Below are 13,999 nucleotides of genomic sequence, written 5' to 3' on the forward strand. Positions count from 1 at the left end.
AGCAATGTCGTGTTGTGTTGTTGCAGCACCCAGGCACTCTGCAGCAACTTGGTCTACAATGGGGCCATCCCAGCTGGATTACTTGTTTGCTTTTGGGGATGGTGGTTGAGGTGATGGGCCTGCACGAGAGGCCCACTCTGTGGCACAGCGTGTAAAATTGGGATCATGTACACCTGCCAGCTGATGTAAGTGGGCAGGTAGAATTTCCTTCACAAGGTCGTCGGATGCTGATAAGGAGGACAGGAAGGCTGGAACAGCGATTTGCGTTGCTGTTCGAACTCCGAGGCTCCCAAGTCTTACGGGAAGAGAGGCTTGTTTCCACTGTAGGTCATCGAGAGAGAGGTTAAGGGCTTTTTCTAGCATTGATTTCAGTAACCGGTCATACTCACTTAGTTTTTGGCTACTGTAAGATGGTGAACACCTCAGAAAGTAGGTTAACCTGGGAAGGGACAGACATCTGGTGATGAGGTAGAGTGCATCATGAGCATCAATATCCTCAATCCTTCCATCCATCCTCTTAAGGTCGGCGATTTTCTTATCAAGGACCTCTTCGATGGTTTTCAACCCCAGGGGAGCTCCTAGGAGTCTGCTGTCTTCATGTTTAGTTTTATGGATATTTGGCAGAAGACCCTCTATTCTCTCTACGATGCCCTGGTTGGAACATATTATTTCAAATTTAGAAGGGTTCAGGGTGAGGCCTAAAACTGCACCTTGCTCCTGGATTTTTCTGATGTCCTCCAGGAGGGAGTCTTGGGAACCAGCTAGGGTACCATCATCCAAGAACCAGATGTTAAGCTCGCTGGACAGGACCTCTGTGACTTGTTTGATGACTAAGCAGAAAAGGAGAGGAGCAAGGGGGTCACCCTGTTGGACGCCATCTCACGAGTCAATTTCATGTTCGCCAAAAAGTAGCTTAAGATCCATACTGTAGCATGAATGTACAAAAGGGTAGAGTGAAGGGAAATGACTATGAACCGCACGGAGAACAGCATCCCTCCGCACCAAATTGAAGGCATTTTTGAAATCTAGCTTGATAAGGGCCTTTTCGTCTGTGATGTTGGCGATGAAGGCTCGAGCTGCATGGGCTGCCGCCTCACACCCTTGTGGAATGCCAAACCCGAGCTGTTTTGGCTTCAGCATGTTGGCCGCTGCATCACTAACTGTTCTTGCAGCTGCCTTTGCGACGAGACGCCGGAGAGAATTGCCCACAGCTATTGGCCTGATCCCTCCATCCTTTTTGTTTAGAGCACAGAGAGATGAGATATATATATATATATATATATATATATATATATATATATATATATATATATATATATATATATATATATATATATATATATATATTGGTGTATACTGGCAGCAGGTTTTCTTTCAAACATGTTTCATTGAATATGACCGCATATTCTGTATTAATTATTTTCTGGTTTAGGGCTTTTATCCCTCTAACTATTTTCTTAGCATCAGGGCTTAATTGAAATAGGAGTTCTAGAACTCCTATTTCAATTAAGCCCTGATGCTAAGAAAATAGTTAGAGAGATAGAAGCCCTAAACCAGAAAATAATTAATACAGAATATGCGGTCATATTCAATGAAACATATATATATATATATATATATATATATATATATATATATATATATATATATATATATATATATATATATATATATATATATATATATATATATATATATATATATATATATATTATTAAATATGACCGAAAAAGTAAGATTAATAATTCTAACACGAATTCTCTCGATCTTTCTTACGTTTCTTTTCACTGTTGATGGTAATTCAAAAATCAATTCTCCAAAATGCATTTTTATTTCTAGTCTGACGCGACACTTCAGCGCGTTTTGTAAAACTTATTACATTTTCAAAGACTTTAATTTACACTCACACACAACTTTAACTGAATAGAGCTTAACCCTACCTAACCTAACCTAACCTATATTTATAGGTAAGGTTAGGTTAGGTAGCCAAAAAAGCTAGGTTAGGTTAGGTTAGGTAGGTTAGGTAGACGAAAAAACATTAATTCATGAAAACTTGGCTTATTAGGCAAATCGGGCCTTGAATAGTAGGCTGAGAAGTGCGTTCTGGCTATTAGGTACGACATATATATATATATATATATATATCTATATGTCGTACCTAGTTGCCAGAACGCACTTCTCATCCTACTATGCAAGGCCCGATTTGCCTAATAAGCCAAGTTTTCATCAAATTATGTTTTTTCGACTACCTAACCTCACCTAACCTAACTTTTTCTGCTACCTAACCTAACCTATAAAGATAGGTTAGGTTAGGTTAGGTAGGGTTGGTTAGGTTCGGTCATATATCTATGTTAATTTTAACTCCAATAAAAAAAAATTGACCTCATACATAATGAAATGGGTAGCTTTATCATTTCATAAGAAAAAAATTACAGAAAATATATTAATTCATGAAAACTTGGCTTATTATGCAAATCGGGCCTTGCATAATAGGCTGAGAAGTGCGTTCTGGCTACTAGGTACGACATATATATATATATATATATATATATATATATATATATATATATATATATATATATATATATATATATATATATATATATATATATATGTTGTACCTAGTAGCCAGAATGCAGTACTTGGCCTACTATGCAAGGCCCGATTTGCTTAATAAGCCAAGTTTTCATGACTTTTATATATTGTAATGTTTTTCTTATGAAATTATAAAGTTATCCACTTCATTATGTATGAGTTAATTTTTTTAAATTTGAGTTAAAACTAACGTAGATATATGACTGAATCTAACCAACCCTACCTAACCTAAACTAGCCTATCCTATCCTAACCTAAACTAACACAACAAGGTCAATAACTTATGTTCTTAATATAATATAAAAATAATAATTTAAAAACACTAATTGGAAACAATTTAATGAAAATAAAGAAAATCACTCGGCCTATTAGGCAAATCGGGCCTTGCATAGTAGGCCAAGTACTGCATTCTGGCTACTAGGTACAACATATATATATATATATATATATATATATATATATATATATATATATATATATATATATATATATATATATATATATATATATATATATGTCGTACCTAGTAGCCAGAACGCACTTCTCAGCCTACTATGCAAGGCCCAATTTGCCTAATGAGCCAAGTTTTCATGAAATAATTGTTTTTCGACTACCTAACCTACCTAACCTAACCTAACCTAACTTTTTCGGCTACCTAACCTAACCTAGCCTATAAAGATAGGTTAGGTTAGGTTAGGTAGGGTTGGTTAGGTTCGGTCATATATCTACGTTAATTTTAACTCCAATAAAAAAAATTGACCTCATACATAATGAAATGAGTAGCTTTATCATTTCATAAGAAAAAAATTAGAAAACATATATTAATTCAGGAAAACTTGGCTTATTAGGCAAATCGGGCCATGTATAGTAGGCTGAGAAGTGCGTTCTGGCTACTAGGTACGACATATATATATATATAACTTTAGAACACTTTCCCACCAGGAGACTCGAACCCTAGCCAGCACAGAAGCCTTCCAGCAACTGGCATAACAGGTACGCCTTAACCCACTCCACCACCTGCTCAGACCCTTAAAAGAGATGGTAATTTCGGAGTATTTATGGGAGGTGGTGATCTTGGGAGGTGGTGATCTTTGGAGTGTATAAATACTCCGAAATTTCCATCTCTTTTAAGGGTCTGAGCAGGTGGTGGAGTGGGTTAAGGCGTACCTGTTATGCCAGTTGCTGGAAGGCTTCTGTGCTTGCTAGGGTTCGAGTCTCCTGGTGGGAAAGTGTTCTAAAGTTGTATACTTCACTCTCGTGTTTAGGAGAGTTGTGCCTTAAGCATTGACACAGTGTTCTCCCATATTAACAGGGACTTGATGAAAAAACGTAAAAATGACCCCTCACTTGCTCTAGTGCTCTTGGGAGGTGGTGATCTTTGGAGTGTATAAATACTCCAAAATTACCATCTCTTTTAAGGGTCTGAGCAGGTGGTAGAGTGGGTTAAGGCGTACCTGTTATGCCAGTTGCTGGAAGGCTTCTGTGCTGGCTAGGGTTCGAGTCTCCTGGTGGGAAAGTGTTCTAAAGTTGTATACTTCACTCTCGTGTTTAGGAGAGTTGTGCCTTATATATATATATATATATATATATATATATATATATATATATATATATATATATATATATATATATTTATATATATATATATATATATATATATATATATATATATATATATATATATATATATATATATATATATATATATATATACAAACAAGCCTGAATGGTCCCCAGGACTATATGCGACTGAAAACTCACACCCCAGAAGTGACTCGAACCCATACTCCCAGGAGCAACACAACTGGTAACTACAGGACGCCTTAATCCGCTTGACCATCACGACCAGACATAAGGAAGTGATAGCCGAAGCTATTTGAACCACTTCCCCGCCGGCACTCAGATGGTAATCTTGGGCATGGCATTTTATCAAATCTTCCTCATTCTTCTCATTCAGAGTACCACCTCTGGCTGGATGAAGGGGGACTCATAGCTTCGGAGGAAACCACACATAACGCATTGGAGGGAATGTAGCTCCCCTCCAACACAGTTTCTGTGTGCTTTTCTCCTACCACCCCTTCCTTTTTTTTTTTTTTTTTGCTTTATTGTGTACTTAAAGGTTACAAAACATACAAGACAAATGCCTAAAGGTTATGGATCTCTTGAAGCTCCTCTGCTTCCGGACAGGAACCGAGGACGCAGCAAACATTTCCCCTCTGGATCGCCACACTGAGGTGCTGAAACAAAAAAACTGGAAGACCTTGGGTCTCTGGTGACGTCAATGAGCTTGGAACCCAATTCCTGGAGAAATCCCAAGGCACTCTTGCCCCAGGGGCCATGCATCTCAGACGCTATGGGAACAAAGAGGTATTGACCTTCCAGTCGCCTGTACTTGAGTGATTTTGCTGTTTCCCTGTGGTTGGCCGCCCCACCTGCTTGATCAGCTCCGAAGTGTACATAGGTGTCAGCCAGGGTGGATACACATGTGTAGTCCCACACCAACTGTCTACCCTCCTTCCATGAGTATATGGTGATGCCATCAGGGCGAAGTGCGGGGAAATCCGGGTTTTGGACCCCTAGGATGCGAGGTTCTCTCTCCGCTGGGCACCTAGCTGAGACGAGGCTTCTCTTGATGATGTCATTGACCTCGTTGTGTCTTGCATGCCAGCCATTTGTGCTTCCGCAATGCAACCCATGCAGTCCGTATTGGTCTGCTTCCACCCTGTTGCAAATACACTTGTATTCAGTGTGAATTGGGGCACCAAGGCGGAGGGCCACTGCTACGCGAAGGGATTCTGGATCTAGGTGCGTGCCCATTGCTGCCATGGGTACTGCCAGGAGGAAGTCACTGGGGGAAACGCACTGCTCTGAGGCGGGCTTTCTCCTTGTCTGATGTTGCGGCGCTGAGCATGGCATCAGCTACTGTTTCCACTAGAGGGTGGTCCCAGCCAGACTGTTTGTGTTGTTTTGTTGGCTCTATAATGGTTGCTGGGGCTGCAAGAATATCCCACTGATTTGAACATTCAGTGAAAGCAGGATCGTGTATTCCTGCTGAATCTCTCAGGGTTGCAGGTAAGATATCCCTGATGAGGTTGTGCAATGCGTGGGAGGAGGAAAGGAAGGCTGGTAGAGCAATTTGGGAGGCTGTGTGGACACCAAGGCCGCCGAGTCTTACAGGAAGGGTTGCTTGCTCCCACTGAGAGTCGTCCAATGGCAGGTTCAGGACTTTCACCAGCATGGACCTCAGAAAGGTGTCATACACATTTAACTTAGGGCTGCTGTAGGATGGACAACATATCAGAAAGTAGGTCAACTTAGGGAGAGACAGGCATCTTGTGAGAAGAAAGAGAGCATCATGGGCATCAATCTTGTCAATCCTGTCCAGCATTCTCTTTAGATCAGTGATTTTTGCAGCCAGGACCTCCTCGATTGCTCGTGGGCCAATGGGGGCACCCAGGAGAGTGCAGTCCGGTGGCTCGACAACGAGAATGTCTGGAAGAACATTTTGTATTTGCCCAGTGATGTCTGGGTTGCTGGAGATTATTTCACATTTGGATGCATTGAGAATGAGGCCTAAGGCTGCTTCCTGCTCCTGGATTTTCCTTATGTCCTCCAAAATGATTTCTGGGGTTCCAGCGAGAGTGCCATCATCCAGGTACCAGATGTTTAGCTCGCTTGACAGACTATCAGTGACCTCTTTGATAGCTAGGCAGAAAAGGAGGGGGGCTAAGGGGTCACCTTCTTGGACACCTTCACAGGAGTTTATTTCATGCTCCCCAAAAAGAAGCTTAGAGTCCCCACTGTAGCACGGTCGGATGAACGGGTAAAGGGGACGGAAATGGTTGTGTACAGCCCTGAGGACAGCGTCTCGTCTGACTTGATTGAAAGCATTTTTGAAGTCAAGCTTTACTAGTGCCTTCTGGTTCGGGAGATCAGCAATGTAAGCCCGCGCTGAATGTGCTGCAGCTTCACAACCTAGGGGAATCCCAAACCCGAGCTGATGAGGTTTCAGCAAGGTGGCTGCTTCCTGGCTGATAGATCTCACTGCAGCCTTAGCTATGAGGCGTCGGAGGGTGTTGCCAACGGCAATGGGCCTGATACCCCTATCCTTCTTCTTTAGAGCACAGAGTGCTGCTCCATAAAAGACAGGCCTGATGTCCTCAGGGATGCCGCCAGCCAAACACATGTTGGAGAATCTGGTAAGTTCCACTAGAAGGTCCTTTGCAGCATCTCCAAACACCGGGTTCAGCATTTGTTTGATGTGTTGGGGTCTTAGGCCTGTAAAGCCCCCTGCTGAACCTGTTGGGAAAGACATGGCTGCTTTGTACACCTCAGATTCTCGAACAGTCAAGGGTTCTATGCCAGCATTGTTTTCCTGGGGATCCCTGCTGCTGTCGAGGGCTCTGGGTGGGTATTTGTCTTGAAGAGCCTCTGCTGTCGTGGCGTTCCTGGGGGCAATAGTGTTATCGATGGTCATGATTCTGATGGCACCTGTGGTATTGCCATCTTCTATTTTCCTGGTGATCTGTGCTCTCATTTGTGATTCTCAGATGAGTTATTGTTGGTCGTTCTGCGGCTGGTGTTCTTGGCACGAGGGGGGAGGCGGACCAGGTTGTCTGCTCTGGGGAATTCATTAAGTGCCCTGATTACAGAGGTTGCTAATGACTTGTCTCTCCTGGGCGGTAATGCTAGGCATGCATTCCCAAATAGAAGGAGATTGTGCCACGATCCAGAGGTTCTGGGAGCATTGTTGACCTTTGTCAGCAGACTGGTGAGTTTGGCTGCTGCTTGGTGATGGGCAGCCTTGGGGATGTGGGGCAAGGTCCTGGTGGACGTCGCTTTGACTGCTTCAAGCAGATTATCTGCTGAAATGAAGTTGAGGGAGGTATTGTTCCTCGCTCCTGCAGCAGGTTGTCCATCGTCACTGCCCCGGGGCAGGCGCCTAGACCCTAGACAACCACCTGAATTGACAGAATGATAGCGGACAGTTCCATTTGCATTCAGACGATACCGCCTGTCACACACTTGACAGTTTCCTCTTGGGTGGTCATCTTCTTGGCTGGAAAGAGGTTGTGTGTCAGGTGCGACATGTGCCATGCCTAGATGTGATGACGCCTGGCTGCCCGCTGAGTGCACCCTCTCCTTCCCAGGTGGAGAGTAACACGGCAATCATTACCCTCATCATCAGTGTGATGATGGGCGGCTGGCTGGGTCAAGCGCAGGTAGCGGGGTGGGGGAAGATGGCGGGCGGGGGTGGTGGAGGGGGGGCACGCGAAGAAGGCCGCCGTCACACTTGTTACACACTATCAACACTCGGGGAAATCACTAGTGCCCTTTGCACACTAGTGCTTTGTGCACCCAAATGCAGGTATAAAATCCAAGCTGTTTAAACTCTGTTTAGTGTTTGCAGGTTATAGTTGTGTGTATGTAAACTAAAGTCTTTGAAAATGTAATAAGTTATTACGAAACGTGTTCAAGTGTCGCTTCAGACTAGAAATAACAATTAATTTTTGAGAATTGATTGTTCAATTACCATCAACAGTGAAAAGAAATATAAGAAATATTGAGATAATTCGTGTTAGAATTATTAATCTTACTTTTTCGGTCATATTTAATAATATATGTATATATATATATATATATATATATATATATATATATATATATATATATATTAATGACAATGTCAGGCCACGGAGGAAAATGAAACAGGAATTTCCTTAAGTACTTTCGTATATTCATACATCTTCAGAAGGAAGGATTCCTTCTGAAGATGTATTTAATATACGAAAGTACTTAAGGAAATTCCTGTTTCATTTTCCTCCGTGGTCTGACATTGTCACATTCTTAATCACGTGTTTATTTTCGTGATACACACATATATATTAATATATATATATATATATATATATATATATATATATATATATATATATATATATATATATATATATATATATATATATATATATATATATATATATAAAATTTCCCCTGTGGGCGCCTCAGGGAACGGACGCTGGGAGGAGGCTCTGCCAGCCATGTGCCATTATCTTGTGACATCCTGACCTCACCGGACCCAGACTCAACAGTGTGCAGTGTGAACATCCTGGGAAGGTGTGAGAGTGGCGGGAAGTGTCCAGGGTGAACTATCGCAAGCAAAAACAATCAAACAAGTGGATTGGCAGTGTGGAATCGTTTGAACTGCAGTGAGGGCCAACAAGGGCGCCCTGAGGGGCTCCCTCGGTTATGGTGGTTGGGGTGGGGGGTGGGGGGTGGTGGGGATGGGGTGTTGTTGTGCGGTCAGTCGAGGGGGGTGACCAGTGTGTAAGTGTTTATGAAAATATCAATGAAAAATAGATACCTCGGCTCTCGGGAAACTGGTATCGTGTTTTAAGTGCATCGAGTCCACAGTGAACCAGTTTATATTGTGCAGTGATATATCACGAGATTATACAAACGTGTTAGTGTCACCCCTCTGAACCCCCCCCCCCCCTCCCCATACCCGCCAGTGTGTACCGTCACCCAACCCAAGAGTCACCCTCTTCCCCCTGCCCCACCCCCAACCGCGACCGCTACCTCCCTGTGTCCACCCCCTCACGCTACTTCCGCCCAGCGCCCACCCAGCGCCCGCCCAGAGCCCGCCCAGCGCCCGCCCAGCGCCCGCCCAGCGCCCGCCCAGCGCCCGCCCAGCGCCCAACCAGCGCCCGCTGATGTCGCAGGTCACGACTGACAGCCAGGCTTCTCTCAGCCAAGAGGAGCCATCAATCGACGACAGGTATGGCACATGCCAAGTGTGTGACAAGGTGTGGAGACTCAAGCGTAACGGAGATGTGCGCAAGCATGCTCACAACGGAACCGATTGTCCGGGTATGTGGCGCCCTCCCAAAGAGGGTATCAATCAAGGCCCCACTCCAGCAGTCAGGGAAAACACCTCTAACAGCTTCATTTCGACTGAAAATCTACTAGAAGCCATCAAAGCAACATCGGTTGGAACCCTGCAGCACATCCCCAAAGCTGCCCGGCCCCAGGCAGCAGCCAAACTATCCAGCCTCTTGAAAAAGGTCAATGACTCCCCCGGAACTATCCAAGCATGGCACAACCTTCTCCTGTTTGGAAACATATGCCTAGCTGTCCCTGCAAGGAGAGACAAATCACTAGCTTCCTCGGTCATTATGGCTATAAATAGTTTTCCTAGAGAGGACAACCAGGCACCCCTCCCCACCCGTGCTAAAAACACCCACCGCAGGAAAGGTATCAACAGCAGAACCGAGGCATCCAAAATCAGAGCAACAGTCAGCAAGAAAATAGAAGAAGGCAACACAATAGGGGCGATCAGAGTCATCACCAGTGAAGACACAGTTGCCACCAGGGAATGCCGATACAGCACAAGCCCTGAGGGAAAAACACCCACCCAGAGCTCCTCGTGACGACAGTGTTCCCTAGTCGGTGTCACCAGAGCAGAACCCCTGTGTGTGCTCGAATCCATGGTGCACAAAGCAGCTTTATCCTTCCCACCAGGATCAGTAGGTGGGTTCACAGGACTACGACCCAACCACATCAAACAAATGCTCAACCCTGCACTGGGAGACATTGCACAGGGCCTCCTGGTGGAACTAACTAGATTCGCCAACACATGTCTAGCTGGCAACATACCAGAGACCATACGGCCTCTCTTTTTTGGCGCTACCCTCTGTGCCCTGAGGAAAAAAGATGGAGGAATCAGACCGATAGCTGTCGGCAATTCACTCCGGCGTCTCGTCGCTAAGGCTGCTGCTAGAGCAGTTAGTCAGGCAGCAGCCGACATGCTGAAGCCAAAACAGCTTGGGTTTGGCATTCCCCAAGGGTGTGAGGCAGCGGCTCATGCAGCTAGAGCCTACATTGCCAACATTACGAATGAAAAAGCCCTGATAAAGCTGGACTTCAAAAATGCTTTCAATCTGGTTAGAAGGGATGCAGTACTCAGTGCAGTTCATCGCCTTTTTCCTTCCCTCTACCCGTTTGTAAACTCATGCTACAGCAAGAATCTAACCCTGCTTTTTGGGGAACATGAAATTGAATCACAAGAAGGTGTCCAACAAGGTGACCCCCTTGCTCCTTTTCTGTTCTGCCTAGTTATCAAGGAAGTCACCGATAACCTGTCCAGTGAGCTCAACATTTGGTTTTTGGATGATGGTACTCTAGCCGGCTCCCCAGCCTCACTCTTGGACGACATAAGAATAATCCAGGAGCAAGGAGCAAGCCTAGGCCTCACCCTGAACCCTTCCAAGTGCGAAATAACCTCCACCAACCAGCACATAATAGAGCAAATAAAGGTTGTTTTGCCTGACATTCATACAACCAACCTTGAGGACAGCACACTCCTAGGTGCTCCTCTTGGAAGGAATGCCATCGACGGGGTCCTTGGTAAGAAGATCACTGACCTGAAGAGGATGAACGAGAGGATTGAAGACATCGATGCTCATGATGCACTTTACCTCATCACCAGATGCTTGTCCCTTCCCAGGCTGACCTACTTTCTAAGATGTTCGCCATCTTTCAACAATATTAAATTAGAAGAGTATGACAGCTTGCTGAAATCAACACTAGAAAAAGCCCTCAATCTTTCCCTCAGCGACTCACAGTGGAAACAGGCCTCCCTTCCTGTCAGACTCGGGGGCCTTGGCGTGCGCACAGCAACACAAATTGCTGTACCAGCATTCCTGTCCTCTTCAGTGGGGTCTGACAACCTGGTGAAGGAAATCCTACCTGAGCACCTAGTTCAACAGGCAGGAGTGCATGATCCCAGCTTCACAGACTGCACAACCAAATGGGTCTCTCTCGCAGGACCAGCACCCCAACCACCGCCTCCTGAAGCCCATAAGCAATCCAGCTGGGATCGCCCCATTGCTGACCAAGAAGCTGCAACTTTGCTAGAAGCTGCGACGACACCACATGACACTGCCCGACTTAGAGCTGTAGCAGCTCCCCATGCAGGTGATTTCCTATTAGCAACCCCAATGTCAGCAACCGGCACCCGTCTCACACCGCAGGCCCTCCGAATTGCCGTGGCTCTCCGCCTAGCTGCCCCAATCCACACCGAATACAGGTGTATTTGCGGCGATGCAGAGGCCGACAGATATGGACGGCATGGCCTTCTTTGCCAAAGGACCGGAGGATGGCATGCAAGACACGGCGAGGTTAATGATATTATTAAGAGAAGCCTTACCACAGCCGGTTGTCCAGCAGAGAGAGAGCCCCGTTACCTAATGTCCCGCAACTCTGATGAGCCTGTCGGTCGCCCAGACGGAATTACGGTGAACCCCTGGAAGAATGGCAGACAGTTGGTGTGGGACTACACTTGCGTTTCAACTTTAGCCAATACCTATGTTGACTTCAGTGCTACACAAGCAGGAGGAGCTGCCAATCACCGGGAAGCGGCCAAGTCACGTAAATACAGAGACCTTGAGCACCACTACAATTTTGTCCCCATTGCCTCAGAGACGCTTGGTGCCTGGGGTAAAAGTGCTGCTAGCTTTTTAAAGGAGTTGGGGTCTAAGCTAATCGAAACAACTAGAGACCCCAGAGCTGCCAGTTTTCTTTTTCAGCGCCTTAGTGTGGCAATACAGAGAGGAAATGCTCACTGCATCCATGGTTCCTGCCCGCCATCTGAGGAGCTGGAGGAGCTATTCAACTTGTGACAAGCAGCCTTGTATCCTGTATGTAATCAATATTGTAACTTTTTTTGTGTAATGACATTTTCAAATAAAGTTAGATAAATATACACACTTAACAAAAGAATAGGGGTGGTAGGAGAAGAAAATATCAAAGTGTTCAGTGAGGATCCACAAGGTCTTCTCTGAGTACTCTTTATTTTCTTCTCCGAGGCTATGGGTCCCTACATTTGCACCAGAGGTGGTACCCCTTCTAGGTTTTAAAAAAAAAAAAAAAAAAATATATATATATATATATATATATATATATATATATATATATATATATATATATATATATATATATGTATATATATATATATATATATATATATATATATATATATATATATTTATATATATAAATATATATATAGTGTGATTCCGTCTGGTCGGCCAGCAAAGCTAACAGAGTCACGGTTCAGTAGGTTGCGGGGCTCTCTCTCCGCTGGACACTGAGCAGAGGTAAAGCTTCTTTTAATGATGTCATTGACTTCGTCGTGTCTAGTGTGCCAACCACCAGATTTTCCACAGTGCAGGTCATGCAATCCACAGCACACAGGTCACGGGTTGATACATACAGGTTGAGTTAAAGTAAAAAACCTAAGGCGAACAACCTAATTTAGTATAAGTATAGTGTTTGAGTGAATGTTTTGTTGACAGCGTTTATGGGTTGAACACTCAGGTGGTGACTCAACCTCACCATAGGAGTGTGTTGCATAAAGGAAATACACAGGCTATTATAGATGTCAGATAATTGGCTAATGAAGAATAACTCTAGCAATTGTATAGCTATATGATCAAGAATGAAGACTTAATTCCGGAACAGCAATAGAGGCTGAGAGGAAAGCTGAGAACTGAGACAGGTCAGATAAATGATAATGCCAAAGAAATTAGCAGTATTTTGAATATTTTGTCTCTATATTTTCATAAGAACTAAACATTATGTCTTCAGCCGAATCAGTCTATATTAGTGGTGCAGAGAACGAACTGAATACTTTAGTGGTTAACAGGGAAGAAGTTATTAAACAAAATAAGATTTAAAGATAAACAAGTTCCCAGGGGTCTGGCAGGGTGATAGGGTGCTTCAAGAATGCAAAGAACTTTGTGAGTACTTGTCCAGTACATTCACTAAAGCAATAAAGTCAGGCAGAGTACTGGAATCTTGGACGGTTGGTAATGTGGCATCAGTTTTTAAGAAAAGACATAGATCACCAACATCGAACTATAGCTCAAGAATCTTAACGTCTATTAATTAGGCGTTAAGAAATTAACGTCTGTTAATTAAGATGGTATGAAATATATCTATACTAAATAGAACACGAGTCGATGTATATAAATTGGATACGTTTAGTTTGGAAAGACCTGGGTAAATACTGCTTTGCAAACAAAGTTGTTGTTTTCATGGAACAGATTACTGGGTAACGTAGAAGACATGGATTCACTTTCTTGTTTCAAGTGTAGGTTAGACATATATATGAATAAATTTGGTGAGATATAAATAGGATCTAAGATCAATTGTCTTCGTGAGATAATTGCATTCGTTATTTCGTCGAGAGAGCCCTAAAAATTGAGTGCCAGAAGTAATTAAGCTTCTTCATAGCAATTAACTCAAGTGATTGTAGTCATTAGGCCTTCAGCTAAGGTTAATGTTTTGTTAATAACCTTGAAACGTTGCTAATGACTCATTCGAATGACCACCTTTTGTATTTA

This window comes from Procambarus clarkii, chromosome 4, assembly GCF_040958095.1.
Source record: "Procambarus clarkii isolate CNS0578487 chromosome 4, FALCON_Pclarkii_2.0, whole genome shotgun sequence".
In the NCBI taxonomy this organism is placed as follows: Eukaryota; Metazoa; Arthropoda; class Malacostraca; order Decapoda; family Cambaridae; genus Procambarus; species Procambarus clarkii.